This window comes from Corvus brachyrhynchos, unplaced genomic scaffold, assembly GCF_000691975.1.
Source record: "Corvus brachyrhynchos isolate BGI_N302 unplaced genomic scaffold, ASM69197v1 scaffold14, whole genome shotgun sequence".
Taxonomy (NCBI): Eukaryota; Metazoa; Chordata; class Aves; order Passeriformes; family Corvidae; genus Corvus; species Corvus brachyrhynchos.
Genome location: NW_008239110.1, coordinates 18,618,489 through 18,638,448, shown reverse-complemented (window position 1 = coordinate 18,638,448; position 19,960 = coordinate 18,618,489). Strand labels below are relative to the sequence as shown.

Sequence of the window (19,960 nt, the reverse complement as noted above, 5' to 3'; positions counted from 1 at the left end):
ATGCTCCCCCCTTTTGCTCTAACCAGCCTCTATGATCTCTGGGTTTTTTTTTTTTTTTTTTTTTTTTTGCAGTTTCAGATAAGTATTTGTTTTCTGACTGCTCATCTGACCATGTAGTAAATTCAGCTGGTATTTTGATGGTTCGTCTGTGGTGTGGATTTTTGGCAGTATGAGAATTACATAAGTGATTGTTTTTCCAGTACTGAAAAAAGAATGGCACCTGCTGATGCATCCATGCCAGGGAGCTGTGAACTGCTCATCAGCAGCAATTCTCAGATAAAAAATGAGTAAGAAAAGAAGCCATTGCTTTTGCGATGACATTTGCTTTGACTGATCAGCAGAATTTGAACATGTGACCTTCAATGTCATAACACAGACTACTTAAGTAATGTTATTAACTAGCAGAGGGAAGGTGTTACACTTTAAGGAGAGTGGCAAAGTCCACCTTATTTTATAAACCTGTCAAACTAGAATATTGGGACATCATAAAAAGACACTGACAATTTCATTAAAGTGCTGTTTTATGTTTACGTAATGGGAGTTTTAACATATCTCTGGTTTGAGGAGGAAGAATGAGGTTTCCTAATGGGGAATAAAGATTACTTTTTCCTCATATGGTCCCATTGCTAAAGGAAAAGAGTGTCTGGCAAGAAGGAATCCTGTACTGACTCTGAGGGAAAGTCTGCCTTATGCAAGACTTGCAGGGAGTGTGGAATTCCCACAAGAACAGCATCCAGGCTCCCTCCCATACTAATGACTGGTTGCAATCCTCTGGTCATTATAATAAATAAATGAAAGAAAAGCAGACAACTGCTCAAGAAAAAAGCATAAAATTGCAGTGATGATTCGCTCTCTTTCTCTTAAGTTGGGAGATTAAGACTTTCTGCAACTTCAGGCTGTAGACATCAAAAGGAAAGAACCCAACTGATTACTTCTATCAAACTTAGGCAATGTTTATTTAAATTTCCTTTAGGAATCAACTTGTAGTGCTGCAAAGTCCCAGGAGATTTTATTCCATGAGGAATTACAGCAGAGGCAATGGAGATGAAAAAGAGGTTGCATTCCGTTTCAGTTATCATTAATGAACAACGGTACTCAAATGTGTTCTCTGATAAAGGCTTTTTTGGCCAGAACAGGGCTCAAAAGGGAAGCAAAGAACATGCCTCTCTTAGGTACATTGCAGCCCTGTGCACAGCAGGGATTGAATTGAAGGAAATGCATAACCTAGCCAGCCCGTGATAACAGCTTCCACCTAATCCCCAACCAACCATCCCCAGCCTCCAAGCCCTCACTGGGGAGTTTGGAAGCTGACTGATAGGTTTGCAGGAACCGCCTCCTATATCTTTCTGAACATTTTAGAGAGATTCTGGCTGCTGCTTCCCCAAAGAGGCTCTTTAGCTTTTCCTTTAATTGTTTGACAGTTCTCTTAAAAAAAACCAAACCCAAACCAAAAGCAGCACATGTCCAAAAGACAGAATTGCACCTGCAGTCAAGGTGCATTAACATTGGAAGCTACAGGCAAATATGTCAATTTAAAGTTCTCCAGAAAACAGTTCATAAACTACAACAGCTGATAACAAATGCAGAACAACACAGCCATATAAAGAAGAAGGTTGGCTGACATAATTGCCAGAAAACCGTCCTCATTGATGGAGTCTGCCAACAACAGGTGATGTAAGAGCTGGCAGTGAATGAAGCCATGAATGTGATGTCTGGCAGAATTTCTTGAGAGATGTTCACAGCACAGCAGCTGGAGACTTACAGATCACCATTAAAAAGAGATGGCTGAGGATAAACCTGTGCAGTCTGACTCCTGTGGCCAACAGGAAATACCTCCTGTGTGTTTCGTTTCTCTGTTCTGTGCATCTGGCTTGGGTTGGATTGAGCATTATAACTCATGTACAATGAACCAAGTCATCTAAGACATTCTTGACCCTTTATTTGCTTGCTTTATCCCTCAGTCTCCCCACAGAAAGGTGACATAAAGTAAAACGGGGATAACAAAATATGCCTGTGTTCCAAGTGATTGCAGAGCATGGTCAGTCATGTAAGTGCAAATGCACCATCATCCACACTAAGAACTGTAGCAGCTGCAGGGTGAAGGCACAACACTGTGCCATCCCTGCTGTGACCCACAGGTGGGCAGCTGCTCAGGGACATGGAGGATGTCACAGCTGCTCATGGCTAAGAGATCCTCACTCGGTCCCCCCTGACAGCAGTAATCCAGCTGTTTTCTGCAACACAGCTTTGTTACTGTTGCTGGAGTGGGGCCACTGTGTGTTGATTCACCAGCACTTATGGTCGCATGCATTCAGGGTCGCTTGATCCTCAACCTTGGGCAAACTCCATCACTTCCTGTTGCCTGGTGTGCCCAACTGCCTGAAGCCCTGGAGCTGCAGATTCTCTGCCAGGACACTCTTCCGACTAGCATAGCTACATCTGACTGGATGAACCCGTTGTCATCCTTTCTGCCCCTTGGCATGTGCCCTATCTTATTCAGCGATTGGCAGCATCGCTTGCTGTTTCTGACTGCCCTGTCCATGAACGGTGCTGGGAAAAGCTACCCTTCACAGCAGCCCCAAGCAGCACGGACTGAGCCTGGCTCCAGCCAAACTGCCTGGAGTTCTCCATCAGGAGGGCTGAGAGGATGTGGGGGTGGTGCACAAACACATCTTAAGTGGGTGTTTGAACCTTTGTCACACTTGCTGCTTCAGAGAAAGAAACAGGGCGTTGAAATGGAATTCAGGCATTGTCAGACTGTTTCTCCTAAAGCAGGGTTTTGCTCTCAGCTTGGTATATAATTCTGGTCTTGTTGTCCAACATAATTGAAAAGGAAACAAATATTTAGAAGGTTGCAGGGGAAGTAGAGAATGTCTTGAGAATTAAATGGACTGAAGGATAAGGACTCTCCATGAGTGAGCCAACATATCCTTAAGTTTAATGCTTAAAAAACCTGATGGATTTTATGAAATGAGATCATGGCTTCTCCCTAGTTCAAGCAAGCACATTCACATACAGAAAAACAGCAAAGGCCAAACTAATGCGCATTACTTGGCAAGTGCAGCAGACGAGCCAGACGGATAACTGGCGTGCTGCAACTCAAATGGCAGCCTGGGTAAAGTTCAGCAGCTGGGCAGGAAAAAGAAGACCATGGGCAAATGCTTGCCAAGCACATACTCAGCAACTTCTGCATATCTTCCACAGCAAAACCATGCATTCCCATGCGCCTTCCCTGGTAAGCTGCCATGGCAGCAGCCATGACTGAAAAAGAGGCTGTTGCTATGAGGCTCCAGTGTGTCGTGTGTAACTGCATTTGTGTCTGCAAAATGGCCCATTACTCTACAGTGATACAGTTCTAGATTACAAATAATTTAGATAACACAGTAATAAGGACCATGTAAATATGTAATCTAGGCAGAAGATGAATTCTTTCTAGATGAGAAATTTCCCTTTGGACTGAGCCACGTTGCCAGTTCGCTGGAGCCGGAACATCTCGTGGGTGCATGTTTGTTTCTCTGTCCCTCTGAAGGACCTTCAGTCCTCTCATCTGTTGAATTGGCATCTTTCAGTGGCACACAGTTCACTTTGAAATGTAGCTGATAAGTAATCAGGAAACACATTCTGCAGACAGGATTTTATCTGAGGAGTTTTTCTGCAGAGAGGAGTATCTTAGGAGAGACCTCCACCTAAAAAATTTAAAGTCCATGACACACTTTCAAGTAGTCCAGGATTTTTCTTTTATTTTCTTTTTTGACTTTTGCTTGTCATGCCAAAATCTCATCAGTCTAATCTGTCTTTATAAAATAATTTAATTTGTGGCACAGAAGCAGGAACTTGTGAAGTGCCTGTAAACACTTCAGACATCCTGAAGGATTTCTTTTCTGGGAGGAAATCTCATTGTACCTGGTGTAGGTATGCATGCTGCAGATAAAAGTCCTCTAAAAGCCCATATACCAGGGAGCAAAATGTTCTCTAGCAGCAAGGACCCCACGCTTGCACTAACTTCAGAAATTCCTAGGCATCATTACAGAAGAACTTGCACACTATAAAAACATTTTTAAGCCAGCTGAAATGAAGAACGGGATGGAGAAAAATATAGATTCCTTTATGGTGTCTGTCTGTAAAGCAATACTCAGGACTTATGCAGAATCCAGTAAGTGGTACTGGCCATGTGATCTCTGAGAGGTTATGGTAGAACTGAAGGAGTTCGTACATGGGTGATGGGACTGAGCAAAGACTCAGAAAAACTTTAATATGTCAGAGAAATTGAAAATATTTGAAACATTGGCCCTAGAACAGAGAATAGTAAGAAGGGAGGAAGTCTGTAGAATAATGAAAGATCTAGAGATGACAGGGAGCATCACTGCTCATGCAGTAACAAGGGAGCATTCAGTAAGTGCAGAGGCAGCAAACTCAAAACTGGTAAAGGACGTATTTTTTCTCACCAAGTGTAGCTGGGCTATGGAATCAAAGTAGTCAAGAACCTGAAGAGAATGAAAAAGGAATACATATTTTAATGAATATTTGGAATATACTTTGCTGGCATTGCATTGTACCTACTGCCTAACACAGATTAAAAAAGAGATCTACAAAGATATATACAAACACCATGCCCTACTTTGAATGAATGTGTTTATAGTCTTTGGGATTTAAAAACTTTATAGCCATTTGCACTGTTATGAGGAAGAAATTTCTTCTGATGAGGGTAAGAAAACGTGGCTAAGAGGAGTACTCATGCACACTTAGTGGCATAGCACAAGCTCCTCTCTGGATCTGAAGTCAACGCATTTTGATATTCTGTAAATATACTTCAATTCTCTTAGAAAGGTGTTATTCCTTCAAAAATGGTTTTGTTTCTGACTGTTCAGTGAAAAAAATATGCAGAAAAAGGGGACATTCACTCTGCAGTAAAAAAAAAAGGAAAGCCTGACAGGTAACGATGACCTTGGAAAGCATTCTCTGTGCCTTTTTTTTTGTTGTTGTTATTTTTTTAATTGAATGCGTAACACTAAATGATGACCTTTCCCTTGATCAGTGGACTGTAGCATCCTGATGTCACATTCAGATAGCAGGGTCTGTCACACAGTATAGGGAAAAAAATATGTTATTATCTGACTTTTACAGATTAGAGGCTGACACACACAGATTTATTGAACAGCTGAAGCCTGTGCTTGAGCCAAGAGCTGAACCTGGATCTCTAGAGCCACATTAACCATAAGAGCAACATTCATAACCTTAAACTGTGTTGTCAAACTGTGTCTCAATCTGTGATGACAAAACAATAGCAGCTAAACTGAAGACTTAATTCCAGGTCTCTAAAGAGCAATATTAATGTGTCATTTTCCATATTACTCCAGCAAGGCCCAGAGACCCTGCCTTCAGCTGAGGATTTTGTTCTGTTGGACACTAATATAAACTTAACAAAACAGGTGCTTGGGCAACCAAATGACAAAATACAAGTGGGGAAAAAGAGTAATTTCAGATTTAATCCTACACATTAAAGATTTTTTTCCTTAGTAGCTGTGTAAGCTACTTAGCTAAGTAGTTAAGGATTGCCTGTAGCCTGTACACAGAGAAGTTCTTTGGGCTATTATTCCTTATTTTGATTTTACATCCCACTTGAAAGCCGACTGGTAAGTTTGAAATTCCTTTCCCTGTTCTCTGGCATTTCAGACTTCACACTATAAAAAAAGATTGAATCATGTTATGCTTGTGTGGGCAAAAAATAATCTAGCATTTTTTCCAGTAGAACTTGTCCTTGACTCTCCTTATACAAGGCATGTAGTGATTGGACAAGAGGCAATGGTTTCAAAAAGGTTTAGATTAGATATTATGAAGAAATTCTTTATTGTGAGGGTGGTGAGGCACTGGAACAAGGTGCCCAGAGATGTTGTGGATGCCCCATCCCTGGAAGTGCTCAAGGCCAGGTTGGATGGAGCTCTGAGTAATCTGGTCTAGTGAAAGATGTCCCAGTCCACAGCAGGGAGATTGGAACTAGTGATCTCTAAGGTCTCTTCCAATCCAGTTCACTCTGTGATTCCATGATTGTAGCTTTTTGCCCTGTGGTCTAAAGATCAGGGACTATTGTACTGTCTTCTGTAAATTTGGTGTGCTTCTCTTGGTTAAAACAAAGACTGATAGTCATAAAGGCTGTATATAAGCAATGTTTGAATAATTTTACTGTGCCTGTGTCAGATATTTTATCCTGTTTGGGGAAAAAAAAATGGTGCTTTAATGAAGATCTAGAAAAGATTGCCACAGGTTTTAGATGGTGTTTGTGCATTAATAGACAGCCCTTAGGTGAAAATTAGACTAAAGCATTGCATTTTCTTAGTCTGACTGCTTTTGTATACTATAACATGCTGTCCTCAGCCTCAGAGCAGCAGGAACTTTCCACCCCCAGCCCCCATGCAGCCTGGCTAATGGAGAAATTGCTCCTGGGTGGGTGAAAAATTTAAGTGAGGTCATTGCAGGTTCTTGCAGAGTGATACACTACCAGCAATACATAATGAAAATTCATCTCATGTTGTGAAACATATTGAACTGCTAAAATAAACAAAGTGCTGGCAGGGAATGTTCTTTGAGGTTATCTTTAGATTGAATTTGCTTGGACTTTTGACACCTACTCAGCAATGTCTCTTGGCACACAAGAAACATCAAAATGCTGAAAATATTTAGTCAGTAACTAATTTATTCCCTCATAAATGCCTTTATTTCCCAAATTGTCTCCCTCATTTCTCTCTTATTTAGTATTTGGATGCTTAGTTATAATCATGCAATAACCAGGAGGTGAAGGAGATACAACTTGTGACCTTGAGAAAGACTTACCTCTCAGTGTAAAAGGTTTTTCATATAAATAGTCTATCACTAAGTTTTATACCTTCACTATATTAATTTCACTTGCTACTATGGTAATGTTATGTGCATTTCTTTTACACTGGTATGACCTCTAGTTTTGCCCAGCAGTGGGCAAATTGGTCATTTTTAAGGAACAGCATACTTACACATTATAAGTGTTATCTAAAACACATATTCACATTAGAGTGTTATTTAAAACACTCAGTGTGACAACAGTACATGCTTGTGCTTACCTCACATTAAGCTTGGAAGCAAAAAGTAGTGTAAGAAACAAGCCAAAACTAAAACCAAACCAAAACAAAGGTGGCACATGCAAACAGATGACACATTCCACATGTACAAGGGACTTAAATAAAGTCCTCTGTGTGGGAACAAGTAGTTAGCACATCTATAAATGAGGTTATGTGAACTTATGCCTACAAATAGTACCATAACCTCAGCTGCAAATTGATGACTTCTTCTAGAACATAGATTTATCACGTACTTAATCAGCAGCACTCTGCATTATTAATTGCAATTCAGCACCCTCACAAAATGCAATCATACATTCTCTGCAAATCTCCTAACTGTCTCTCACCTTAGGATCTTATTTCTGTAAGTGCTTGCTTCATGTATTCTTTAAAGTCTAACGTTGACCCTCCCTACCCAGTCCTTGAACTACTTCAAGACAAAACAACAGAAAACTTAATTCTAAACAAAAGATAGTACAACTCAAGTACACAAAATATTTTGAAAGTAAAAAGAAAACACAGATATATCTTTTCTGGCTGCAAAATCCCAGCAGGAAAGCTAAGTTAGGGGCTTTAACCAAACAGCCAAAATATTTGTACTTCAATCTGAAGTTGTGAACATGCAGATATATTTCCAAGGACGAAGGCAGGACTGTAAATTTTGAGCTCCTGGGACCCGCTACAAAAAAAGAGTCAGAAAATTCTCTTTAAATGCTGTTTCTGCTAAACAAGAGTAAAGCAAGGACATTATGAAGGTTATAAAGAAAAATATTCCTTTTCTATAACTGGTAAGCTTACTGTCATAGAGGGAATCTGCTCCAGAAAAGATTTAACAGCAGTCAAGAGAATAATTATAACACTAGACTTCACCTAAAAAGTAATAATGTCTTTCATCTCATCGTACGCCACATGCGAGTTTTGCAGCCTTCCCATGTTACAGAATTAGAGCAGTACAAACCCCTTTGGTGCAAGAGGGTTGAAGCAACACAGACTAGTCTTTAAAGTAAGTGAACAGCTTTATGTGAGGCTTCATACTTTAGCTCAGCCAGCTTTATTGCAATCAGGCATTGTACATAAACCTTATTCTCCCCAGACAGGTTTTGCTGCAGTTTGTAGCTGGGAGGAGAGATATTGCACTACAGCAGAGTGGAAGAGGAAATGAAGGAAAATACCACACTCAGAGGAATTTTTATTGAATTCCACTCTAAATTCCCTGTCCTTAAAGAACATGGTGTTATTTCCAGACCTAATCTCATCAGGAGAGACTTTGGCCAAAGAACCCCTCAAGACAAGTAGATTTTGACCTTGGTCTTCAGAATAACGGTGCAGTGAGTCCTCTTCTTGTGTAGAGGACATTGCCTTTTTTCCCAGGGCTTGACTCATACAGTTTTCAACACAAGAATGAAGTCTCAGACGTTTTCTCCCATTAACATCTGGGGCATTAAGTTTTTAAAAACAAAGCAAAAGTGTTCTCTGTGTAAATACAATCCTTGCCAGAAGGGGTTTACTGAGCAGCATATGTATTTTTTATCATAATTCTTCTCCACCTCTCTACCCCATTGTGGTCAGGTTCCCCATAACTGTTCTTATTGTAATATGTTCCTGTTCTTCTACATTTTCCTCTTGCTGTAATAGATTTTTCCCCTCTTCCTGTTTCTGGAAGTCCTGTTTCTGTCTTCTGAGGGAATTCAACTTTCCTTGTTATAGCTTCCATTAATTGTGCTTCAGCAGGTCACAGGAGAGCTCAAGACATGCACAAAGTTGATCCTATAAATCACTAATAATGGAGATGAAACCTTTTTCTGGAGTCTCCTACATGGACGTAATTACAGTAGTAAAATACCATATTAGCAAGAAAAATCGTGTAATAATAACTTGGTGGGGTTTCATCTTACTGCTGTAACTTAGAGATGAGCACTCAGGTGCATCAAAAGCTTTAATAATGTATGTGTAGGTGGCAAATTATCCATAAAGAACCTACTGGATTGCAGATAATGTTCATTTGATATTCTCAAAGATAATGTAAGCCTTCATGCACATGTCATCTCATGCGCCATGCTCATGACATCTAGCAGGAATACTGAAGTACAGCGTGCTGGCCACTTTCCTGAGCATAAGCATTCTTCATCCTGCAAGCAGTAAAAACACCTATGGAGTCAGGGAATGAAGAGTTTTTATTAAAGTCACAATGACACAGAATAAGCTAAACTTCATGTCAAGAGCCTGCATTGAAACATTACTTCACTCTGTCGCTAGCTGGGTGCTGCGGCTTTGCGGTGCCGGAGTGCGAGATGCCGCGACCTTCCTAAAAGCATCTCCTTAGTGAAGCCCCTCGGCAGGACCACCACACACTCACATACACATACATGCACACACGCACGGATAGCTTCAGTATATGGGTCAACGACAAAGAGCTGGGAAGGGTCCTCGTATGGGGTTCCACGGACAAGGTTTATTGCAGCCACACCAAGAAGAGATCCAGGGACAAAGATCAGGAACAATAGAGGGTCCAGGTTTAAGTAGGGGACCTGATCGAGCATCAGAGACCAATGGTCTGAGGGCACAGGGGCGGTACACAGGCAGGACTAGGGTAAGGGAGCCAGTGGGGAAACTCTGGGGGAATGGCGATGGGACAAGGACCAATGGGGGAACCTGGAGTGGAGAACCTTCTAGGGCAGGGACATATTAGGTAACAAGGGGCGGGGAGGCCAACCAGGGAAGCAGAACTGGGGCACATTAACATAGCAGGACAGAGCATCCTGGGAGAAGCCTCTTTTGTCACCCTGATATGGGAGGAATTTCTGGTACTAGGGACTGTCCTACCAGCGGACTTTCTTTGTCCCTTGTGTGGTAGGGTCACTGGCCATCACATCACTTTACAGTAAACTTGCTACTGGAGTCACTTCGGTGTCTGATGAGTCAGAACCTTGAAAAGGGAGGCTTGTGATCCAGCCTCCTTACCTGCAAATATTTGGTAAAAAGTTATGAGATATTTCTTAATGCAGCATGTGGATTCCTGCACTCCGTGCTCCATCCACCAGATACCCAAAGTGGTCTCTCTCTTGTTATCTGTGTTGTTAGGAACATTTGATTGTTTCATGTTAAGGAAAATAACTCTAACAGAAAGGGTTAAAAGCGACAAAAGAAGTGAAAACTTTCATTCGTAGTCCAGTGTGGCTGTTTATCTAGCAGCACTTCTTAAAAGTAGTCCGTGCAATGGGATATTAGAGCTTTTGCTTTTAATCAACAGCTGGGTAGTGACTAGTATTAGCAGAAAATAAACAGGCATGAGCTCACATGAGAGGTAAATCTCCCCCTGCCTTTCTCAAACATCTCCAAGCCTGAGATAGGACTGTATTCATCCCTTCATTGATTTGAGAAGTATAGCACATATTGTCAGAACATAAGGATATTTAGAAAATTTTTAAAAACCATTTTGCTATTTTTAAGTGGCAGAACTAAAAATCTGTCAACAAGATTACTCTTTTCTGAACCCTCCATAGTACAAAAAGCTATTTCTCAAAAAAAGACAACTATAAATACTTTTTAAAAAATTGTACCATGCTGGCTAGTTTTCTAAGCATTTTCTTTCTAAGCATTTTATATGTGAAGAAGCAAGTTCATACTTCTGAATAGTCATACAACATTCTGGAAGAAAATTTACTTTGTTTGGCTTCTTCTATTTCTTTCTTTATGGTGTATGGCAGGAAACCTTGAAATATATTAATCTGATCACTAACCACCATGCCCTTAGAGGGGCATTAGAGGATCCTAAGGAAAGATACCCTCAATAGTTCAAAACCCTTGTTTGTGCCATGCACAGTAAATCCAATATAGCGAGTTACTAAATATGATGAACTTCAGAGATTTGCCGAGCTCTTTGTACTAGGTGTTTGGCAGGTTTTATCCTTGATCTCCTGCTAGGGACCTTGGTGTGTTTATTGATCTTTGTCACCCAGAGGACAAATTACAGCTACATAGAACTCCACCTTCCAGCCACTCAGAAATTACAGCTGAGGCAATGCAGCAGGGCACAGTCCCTCAGCTGTGTTTGCTACCAAGAGCTCGTGAACTCCAGGCTCCTGGCCACCAGCTGGACAACTCCCAAGTGAAGATCGAGCTCTTCTTCAAATGGGCTGCTATGGAGACTCTTTTCTTTCCATATGTGTCTCTATTATAATCAGACAATAGTGTTCAGCCTGGCAGTTGCTTCCTTCTCTGAAGTGTTGGGAGTGGCCAAAAACGGAGGGTTTTTTCATGTATCACTCCCAACTGCATATTCTGGCTGCCTGAAAACATCCCTGAAAACCTCTCCCAGAGCACCTGCCATTTTCCTGTCATTGTTCCCCTGTCAGAAGTGACTTTCCATCCCTTTCAGACAGCTCAGCTTTGACCACAGGAGCCATGCAGGTCAGCCCCAGCAATGGGCATTTCTGGATGGGGATAGGTGAGGCAGAGGCCACTTCCCCTCTTTGGGAAAAGTCTTTAATGGTAATGATCACTTCAGAAAAGGTGTTAAAATGGTGAGCTAGCATATGAAACAACCTCTTAATGAGAAAGTGAAAAACATCTGCATGTATTTTTGAGCAAGGCTTTAAAAACCTATTCTACACTAGTGGGGGTTTTGCTTGAGTATGCAGATATGCAAATCAGGACCAAGTGCTCATGCAAACCAAAAATACAAACCAATGCATATATTATTTCACTGCATCATTAATAGTCAAATAGACATTTGTTAACAGACTAAATTGACTAAACTGCAATCATCAGCTTTTGAGCATTATTTTAAAGAAGTTCCGTAATTCAGAAATTTCACATTTTATTAAGTCATTGAGAACTTCCTCAAAATGGAAAAGTAGAAAAAACTTTTTCTTTTTTTATTCCAAACAAGACCTATTTTTAGTTACTTAAATCTGCTTTGGCAATTTTAAAATGGAAAAGTTTTGGGGTTTTTTAATTGTTTGCATTTCATTTGCAGTTTTTATTACACCTCTAGCTGGACTTTATTTGTTTACAGTAATCACTTTTAAAATACCACCTTGGGATACAAATGTTCTTTTCTATTCTCTGCATGGGCAAATGCATTTTGTATCCTAAACTTTGTGGAGGTAGTCTTATGATTAAATAGATTTAAAGAAAGTGTATGCACCTGGCTGTATATAATAAGGAGATGATTGGATGGTGTTGATGATGTAAACTCAGAAGGGAAGTGATAATGTGCATTAGAGCATTATATTCCCCACTGACTGGCTGTGTTTTATTTCACCTGCAAACAAGTAAACACAGCAGGAGATACATCTTACCCTGCCCCTGAGCTGAGCGCCTTGCCAGGCTTAGTTTGCAAAGCATACAGTACTCCTGCACTTGTGCTGCTCACAGGCTGCCAGCAGTGCCATGCCATCTCTCAGAGGACAGCTTATCTGAAACTATGGGGCCCATCCTGGACTACTTGACCTGCAGAAAAAAAGGCTTTTGAGAAAAGGAGCTGCGTCTTTTGACAGTCCCCTGCATCCCTATTCTCAGAGCTGAAGTCACTGAGAAAAGGCAAACCCAGCATCTCCTGCAGGCTCTGATCCACAGGGCACCAGTGAGCGCTTGGGTCCTGCACCATGGGGGTGGGCGAGGGGCTGCTGAGCAGCAATTACCTCATCAATAGAGGTGAACACATGAAGTCAGATGTGTGAGGAACCAACCAGAGCCTTTGTCTCAAGGTTGAGCCAAATTTATTGCAAAATACTTCAAAATATGCCACTTGGTGAAAAAAAAGAAATCCCATACTAGCAGCAGTGCCATGCCATCTCTCAGAGGACAGCTTATCTGAAACTATGGGGCCCATCCTGGACTACTTGACCTGCAGAAAAAAAGGCTTTTGAGAAAAGGAGCTGCGTCTTTTGACAGTCCCCTGCATCCCTATTCTCAGAGCTGAAGATGCAAACCCAGCATCTCCTGCAGGCTCTGATCCACAGGGCACCAGTGAGCGCTTGGGTCCTGCACCATGGGGGTGGGCTGCGAGGGGCTGAGCAGCAATTACCTCATCAATAGAGGTGAACACATGAAGTCAGATGTGTGAGGAACCAACCAGAGCCTTTGTCTCAAGGTTGAGCCAAATTTATTGCAAAATACTTCAAAATATGCCACTTGGTGAAAAAAAAGAAATCCCATACTAGGCCGTTTCTCTTCCTCTGCCTCAGTGTTTTCTGAACCAAAATGACAAATTGCTTTTGGATGTTCTTTGTTTCATTTTAAGGAAGAACAAAGCAAAAAAATGCAAAGTGCACAGGACACTGACTTTCCTTGGGAGATTTTTTTCAGTTGTACAAGTCAGTGTGGTCCTAATGGTTAGGTGACATTTCACTAAAAATCCAGAATCTAGACTGGGATCTATTTGAAATGAAACTGCAAATCCAGCCACTATTGATGAGAACTGTAATGCTGATTGTTCTTCTATTTACATCATCTATGCAAATGACATCATGGAGTACCTAAAAGAACTGACATCATCAAAAAATTGGATTCTACTTGTACTGCAAAAATAGATCATAATTATTTCTGTAGTCTCTAAAGAGAAATTGATTTTTTTGTGCCTTCTGTGAATGCTGCAATGCTATTTTAGTGTAATGCTTTTATGTCTATGGCAGCCAATTGCTTTGACCCTGAAGTCTTTCTTGCAGTACTGCTGACTTGCTGAATCAGAGTTCATTCATATCCTCTTACCACAGAATAATATGCGGAATACAAGACTTTCCATAATAGCAATACAAAAAATGCCACGAGATAACGCAAAAGTAAATATAAAAGAAAAAATGGAAAATACATAAAATAATAATAAAAGACCTGTCAAGTTCCAGCAAATGTGAATGGCAGTATGACTTTACATGCCACAATTTTAAGTATTGCTCTTTATCCTGGAAGGGTTCATATGAAATCTTATCTGGCTTCCCCTGGTGTTTCAGTGACGGTAAGAACACTAAAGTCAGGAAACCCAAGTCTGATTCTTGCGTCACCTCTTATTATTCCCATAGGATGTTAAAACTTCAGAATAGTATAAAATGGTTACGGAGGGATGGAGGTTCCTGAATTTTCCTACTTCCACTATTAGAGGTGCAACTTCTGCATGGCTGTGACTAGATCTCAAAGATAGCCAAAGGCACTTTATGTGTTATGACATTAAAGTTCTTGAAGTATCAGAAATTCCATTTCCTGAAAGGAAAAGTCTCTAAAAGCCCTGATACTTCCAATGAAGCAGTTTGGACTTAATGCCTAGTTGGATGCCCATGCACACCAATGCAGATTAATCTCTCTCTCCTTCTCCTTCTGAGTGCATCTGCCACTCTGGCATCACTGCTGTTCCTCCAGTATACAACAAGCTTTGTATCTGAGGTCATACAACAAGAGAGGAGTTTTCTCCCACTGCAATTTTAACACCAAAGGCACCTCTCAACCATGCCTTGATTTGTTGTGCCTGGGATTCACCTGACCTCTGACCAGGTAGACCTGAACACTCATTCCTGTCTTGTGTCCAGAGGGACTTTACTGGGAATTCAAGGGATATGCATATACTCCCTTTCTTCCCTCTGTCACCTGAGGGAGTCATCCTTACCTGCTTGTTTAGAGAACACTGAATACAGTACAGATCTGACTGTTTCCTGATCTCCATCCAGGTCGAGATTAAGCCCCGACCACCCTCTGGTCAGGGTATGAGGGAGGGAGGTGGAAGGGCAGCCAGGGAAAGAAAGTGGGAACACTGAGATGCACCCTGACTTCCATAGTCCCAGATTCCCACCCTGCATCCCTTCCTTTCTGCACCATTTTTTCTGAGTTACTTGACCTTCTCCGTACAGAGCAGTGCGAGTCTGAGTACCTAAATAAGGACTTGGAACCTGCTAAACCCTTTGGGGCTTGTGACACCAACCGTTGAGTAACTAGGCATCAGTTTTTGTGCACTTTCCTGCCAATGACAGCTGTAAGCAGGCTCGTACACAAGGTGGTCACACTACCTTGCTCTCCATTGGCAGAAGTATGAAGTGCAAAATTCATCATAGGCAGTAAGACCAACACGTGTGATTGAGTGTGCTTGGATATCTCCCTGTCCCAGCAATGAGAATTTTCTAAAACCCTTTACGGATTAGATCTTCAAACCATGATGGACATCTCACTGCTTTTATTTCTTCCTGCTGCATAATGTATCCAGAAGCAGCATTTACTAATGATACTGCAGTGAATACAACCTGGAAGTAGAGAAGCATGAAACTCAGAGGCAGAAATAAAGAGGAGAGATTTTTTCGAGCCACAGCTGAAGCAGAGGCTTTTTTTGGTTTCCAAAGGATTCTGGCCTTCAAGGCCCCAAATGAATCTTTATTGACATATTATACAGCTGAAAGAAGACTGCTAGGTAATAACAGATAAATTGAAAACCTGTATTCAAAACCTCTTTTAAGACACATTATTGAAAGATAAAAAAGGACTTTGTCTGTATACCAGCTACAAGTGCTTTATGCCATTAACTCCATTATCAGCCTTACCTTCTTCTCCTGGGTGGACTCCTCCAGGATGCTCAGACTCCTCCTGGCAATGCCCATAGTGACACATTTTCCCCAGCAGCTCCTTTGCTTCAGTGACCTGGCCACAGCAGGGCATGCAGTGGGCTTACAGTCCCCATGAAACTGCTAAAGGCACCTGCCAGGCGCAGCAGGATCATGGGGTGAGGCCTGTCCTCTGCACTCCTCAGCAGCTTAATAAGGGAAGCAATTAGGGAGTCACAGCTTATTTACAGATGAACTGGGAAGCATAAGTGTGTGGTGCAATCCTCTTCCCCCTCATGGGACGCTCAGTTTCCCAGCGTGTAGTTATGATAGAAAAACCTTGTGTATGTACACTCTTGAGTAGGGCTTGGGTACACAGCTAGTTACTTAGGGAGTGCAATGAGACCATTTAAGTCAGATTCTTGCCAAAAGCAGCACTTTTACTCGATCATTTGTAAACAGGGACTTACAGCCATCCAAATCCTACTATAGCTGAAGAAAGTGTCTTACAGGCTCACAAGCTGTGTGACATGGCCTGCACTGCTCCTGCTTTTGAAACTGGTGGATTGGAATGGCAGTCTGCCATGTCTCAGTGCTCAGCAATCAAAATAGTACATAAAACTTCCCCAGCTGTCTGACACTAGACTGCATTCAAGCGTGTAGCATAAAACAGAAATGAGTTTGTGATGTTACTCCATCTCAGCTTCCGATGTTCTAAAAAATTACACCATGTTTAGCTTCAGAACAATATTTTAAAGTCTTACATAGTTTCTTACATAGTTTTCATGCACTGCTCCTATCAGCTGCCATGAAATTTAGGATTTTGGTTTTCTCTTGCATGTCCAGTGTTCCCAGATGAAGCATGTGTTTCCAGACAATTATGTTCAATATCCTACCTGAGGTGTAGGAGAATATTTTTATTTTTGTAAGAGAAAGAAATAGAAGGAAAGGTAGAAAGAAGAGCAATACTTTAATCTAGGATTTACTGTCACAACAAGTAAGCAGTGTTATTTTAGGAAGCTCTTCAGAAACAGGATTCCCTTAGTCTGTTAAGTCATCGAAAATAAAGCATTAGCCAATCCCTCTCTTGGTGTGGTGGTCACACTGGGCAATCCTCTTCTCTGCACACATATGGGAGCAGTTCGAGGGCATAACTGGGTATAAATGACTCACTAATCCTTTAATATTTCCGTTCACAATGAGGATCAAGTCTAAATGACAATGACATGATCTTTTTTCAAAATGAAAGGGATGAGTCCTTCTTGTCTGCTCCTCATTGCCCTTGTTACTGTCATTCTTACATTCTAAATAAGATGGTGACTGTGGGTGAGCAAAGCAGGGAGTAGTAACTCTTTAATTTGTTCCAGAAGTGCCTGATGAGACAGTACCTCTCACCACATGATCTTGCATCTCTAATAGCTAATGTCAACATATTGATCAGCTGAGGTGGCTGGAGTAAAATCAGGCTTCTACCACACGTGGAAAATATGACTATGAGGTTTACAGAGGAGCTGGGCTGGGCTCTGCAGGGCATAGTCAGTGCTGAGTTATCTATGGAAATGCAGCACTGTCCCCCCATCCCAAGCAGGGGCTGTGTGGCTGACATCTGCTCACTGTGGGAGAATGGAAACATGCTAGTTTGGTTGCATTGCTGAGGAAAATAAAACAGATGAAGCTGTGGCATAGGTCCTGTCAGTAACAATGCTGAAAGAGTCTTAGTCTGCCTGAGCTTCCTGACCACAGTCCAACATAAATAACTGATGAGTGTACAGGGAAAAGAGATCCTGGTCATCTTATAAAGACTTCTACACAGATGAAATCAAACAGACCTATACTGGGATTTAAACCACGTTACCAAAGCAACCTGCAGCCTGTAAACATCTGAAAACAAATTTACGTAGGGTTCATTCTGACTTCTGCCAATCTGTCAAGAAACCCTGGAGGGGGAGAGCCTGAGGAGCCCAGCAGGGTGGTAGGCACCATCTCCTCTGGCAGCAATCCACAGGGGAGGGCTCTTTCAGGACTGCCAAAGGATGTGCTGATTCAGGGACACCCCTCAGCCCTTTCCTGCCCGTTGGTGGGGATGCTGTAGGGCAGAAGTCTCAGGAGAGATCTAACACCATGATACTACTTCTGTGAGCAGTGACTATGCCTTGACTGTATGAAGGTGAGATTAGCTCTATCTCTCTACCCTGCTATTAGTGCATGTGACACCAGACCTGAAGCATACTGTAGCAATGTGTTAAGACTCCATAAGTACCTACTTCACTGAGTGACTCGAACATAGCTGGTGTATATTCAGTGCATTTCAGAAGAGAGGCTCATCCCTTTGGAGGTTTATCGGTTGCCACTTTCAGTTTATGATGTAGGAATTCAAGGGCAGTCTGTCATCAGATCATGGATTCAATCTCCTTATGCTTTATAGGTAAAGAGAGGTTGAGGTTTTAAAATGTAATTGATTTTCTTACTGTAAGATTAGCATGTTCCTGTTTGTCAGATTTTGATTGGACTTCTAGGATATGTTTATACAAAGTCATGCTACCACCCTTAATTTGATGGCCTCGATAAATACTATTGTTTTGCCAATTCAGTCTGACTCTATAGGGATTGCAACTTGGAGGCACTTCAGAGGTTCTATCCTTTAGTCATGTCAATACTGCTTGAAAGATCTAAAGTACTTAGATTTAGACTAAAGCTCACAGCTGAGATCTTGCTGGACATCACTGAGTTTAGTGTGTGTTCAGAAGCAGAATTAAGAGATATTTGACATTGCAAAATATTTCAAAGTATTCATTCCTTATAGGAGTAAAGAAACATAAAATAATAAAGGCAATAAAGGATAATACATTTTCATTGCAATCTGTGTTTATACAGCAGCTTTTAATCTAAAGACTAGCCCTAGAATGCAGAGTGCTATGACTTAACAATTAATAATTGCTCTTCCCACAACCTCAGCATAGTCACCTGTGCAGTGGAAGGAAACAGACCTTTAACAGCATGCCAGAGTGCTCTTGTGTTTGAATGTAAACTACAGTGTCTCTGAAAAAGTGGAGGAATACAAAGACAAAAGGAAACTAATAACCCTAAATAGAATTTGGCCAGGAAATGAGGCTGATTCACTCTCCCTCAAATTATATTGTCTTCTTCTAACCTTTCCTACAAAAGATTAAAATCTAGTGTCTTAGAAGACATTGTTTACTTTTAATTGTCATGAAATGCCTTTATTGATCAGGAAAGTTGACATTTGAAAGGACTGTTCAACACAGGACAAAATAAAAGGCAAAAAAACCCCCCTGAAGTATCCATTTCTGTTGTGTCCATGCCTTCTGTCTAAGATCCTACTCAATGCAATGGCAAAACCAACTCTGATGACAATGCAGTGATGTTGAGGGCTGTTCCTCTTCCCGTATTATTCTGCTCTTGGGAGAAGGGGCTGCTAGAATACTTCAGGGATGTGCACAAACTAAAGGTGACAATGGCAAACACCAAGGTGATTGTGTCACAATTCTTCTTTCAAAACCCATGATTTGCCTGGAAATACACCTTATATAAACTTCAAAGCTGTTTTCAATCCAGCACTTTGTTTTCCATATGCCTGTGCACTTTGGCTTAAATCTTCCAAGTGCTGCCAGTGCAAGGTGATCTTTATGAACATTAATTCAATAGCTGGATGGCTAATACAGCATTTTGATCTCTGACAGAGTCCATGCCAATGCTGAAAATAGCACCTCTGAAAACACTTTATCTTGATGCCTGTCTCTGAATCAATGAAATGATCCAATTTGTTTGTTTTGAGCAGCTTGGTCTTGGTCACTGAGCTGTGAAGCTCTGACTCCAACATCTGATACACATGAGATGTCTTAAAGGGAAATCATTTTAATGTGCCAGCACATATGCAAGTGAATTCACCTGGCAATACATTCACTTTTAAATTAAAACAATTGTGTGCAACTAGAAGGAATTGCTTTGTTAAACAAATGAAGAAATCCTAGTGCTTAATACAGTGTTTTCTTTAAGATGATTAACAGAATAATTGAAATTCAGTTATTTGGATGTGTATTCCCAGGTAGATTCTTATTTTAACATAGAAGATTTTATAGACAGAGACACTAATATCATTTAAGGCAGGAAGACTGCTAATCTTAGATTTAGTAGCCCATTTAGATTACCGGAGAGGAAATGGCTCATCCTTGCTTGTGAGGCTCTAGAAATAGCCCAGACCTGATATAACTAGTGCTTAAAAATAAAAGTGTTTGCATTGATAGCAGACAAGTTAAGTTATTGCAAAGAAGGTGGGACCCCCCCCCGAGGCACATGCTGCCGCTGGGGGGACCGAGGGGTTCCCTACCC

The 19,960-nt window shown here is 41.2% G+C and overlaps 1 long non-coding RNA gene across 1 annotated transcript in view; it reads right to left on the bottom strand.

Moving 5' to 3' along the window:
• The window catches only part of LOC108448022, a 91,985-nt gene that overhangs the window by 70,954 nt on the left and 1,071 nt on the right, over window positions 1-19,960 (bottom strand). Inside the window, exon 2 of the long non-coding RNA XR_001863796.1 lies at window positions 15,611-15,819. This is a non-coding gene — a long non-coding RNA (uncharacterized LOC108448022). The remainder of the gene's footprint in view (window positions 1-15,610; window positions 15,820-19,960) is intronic.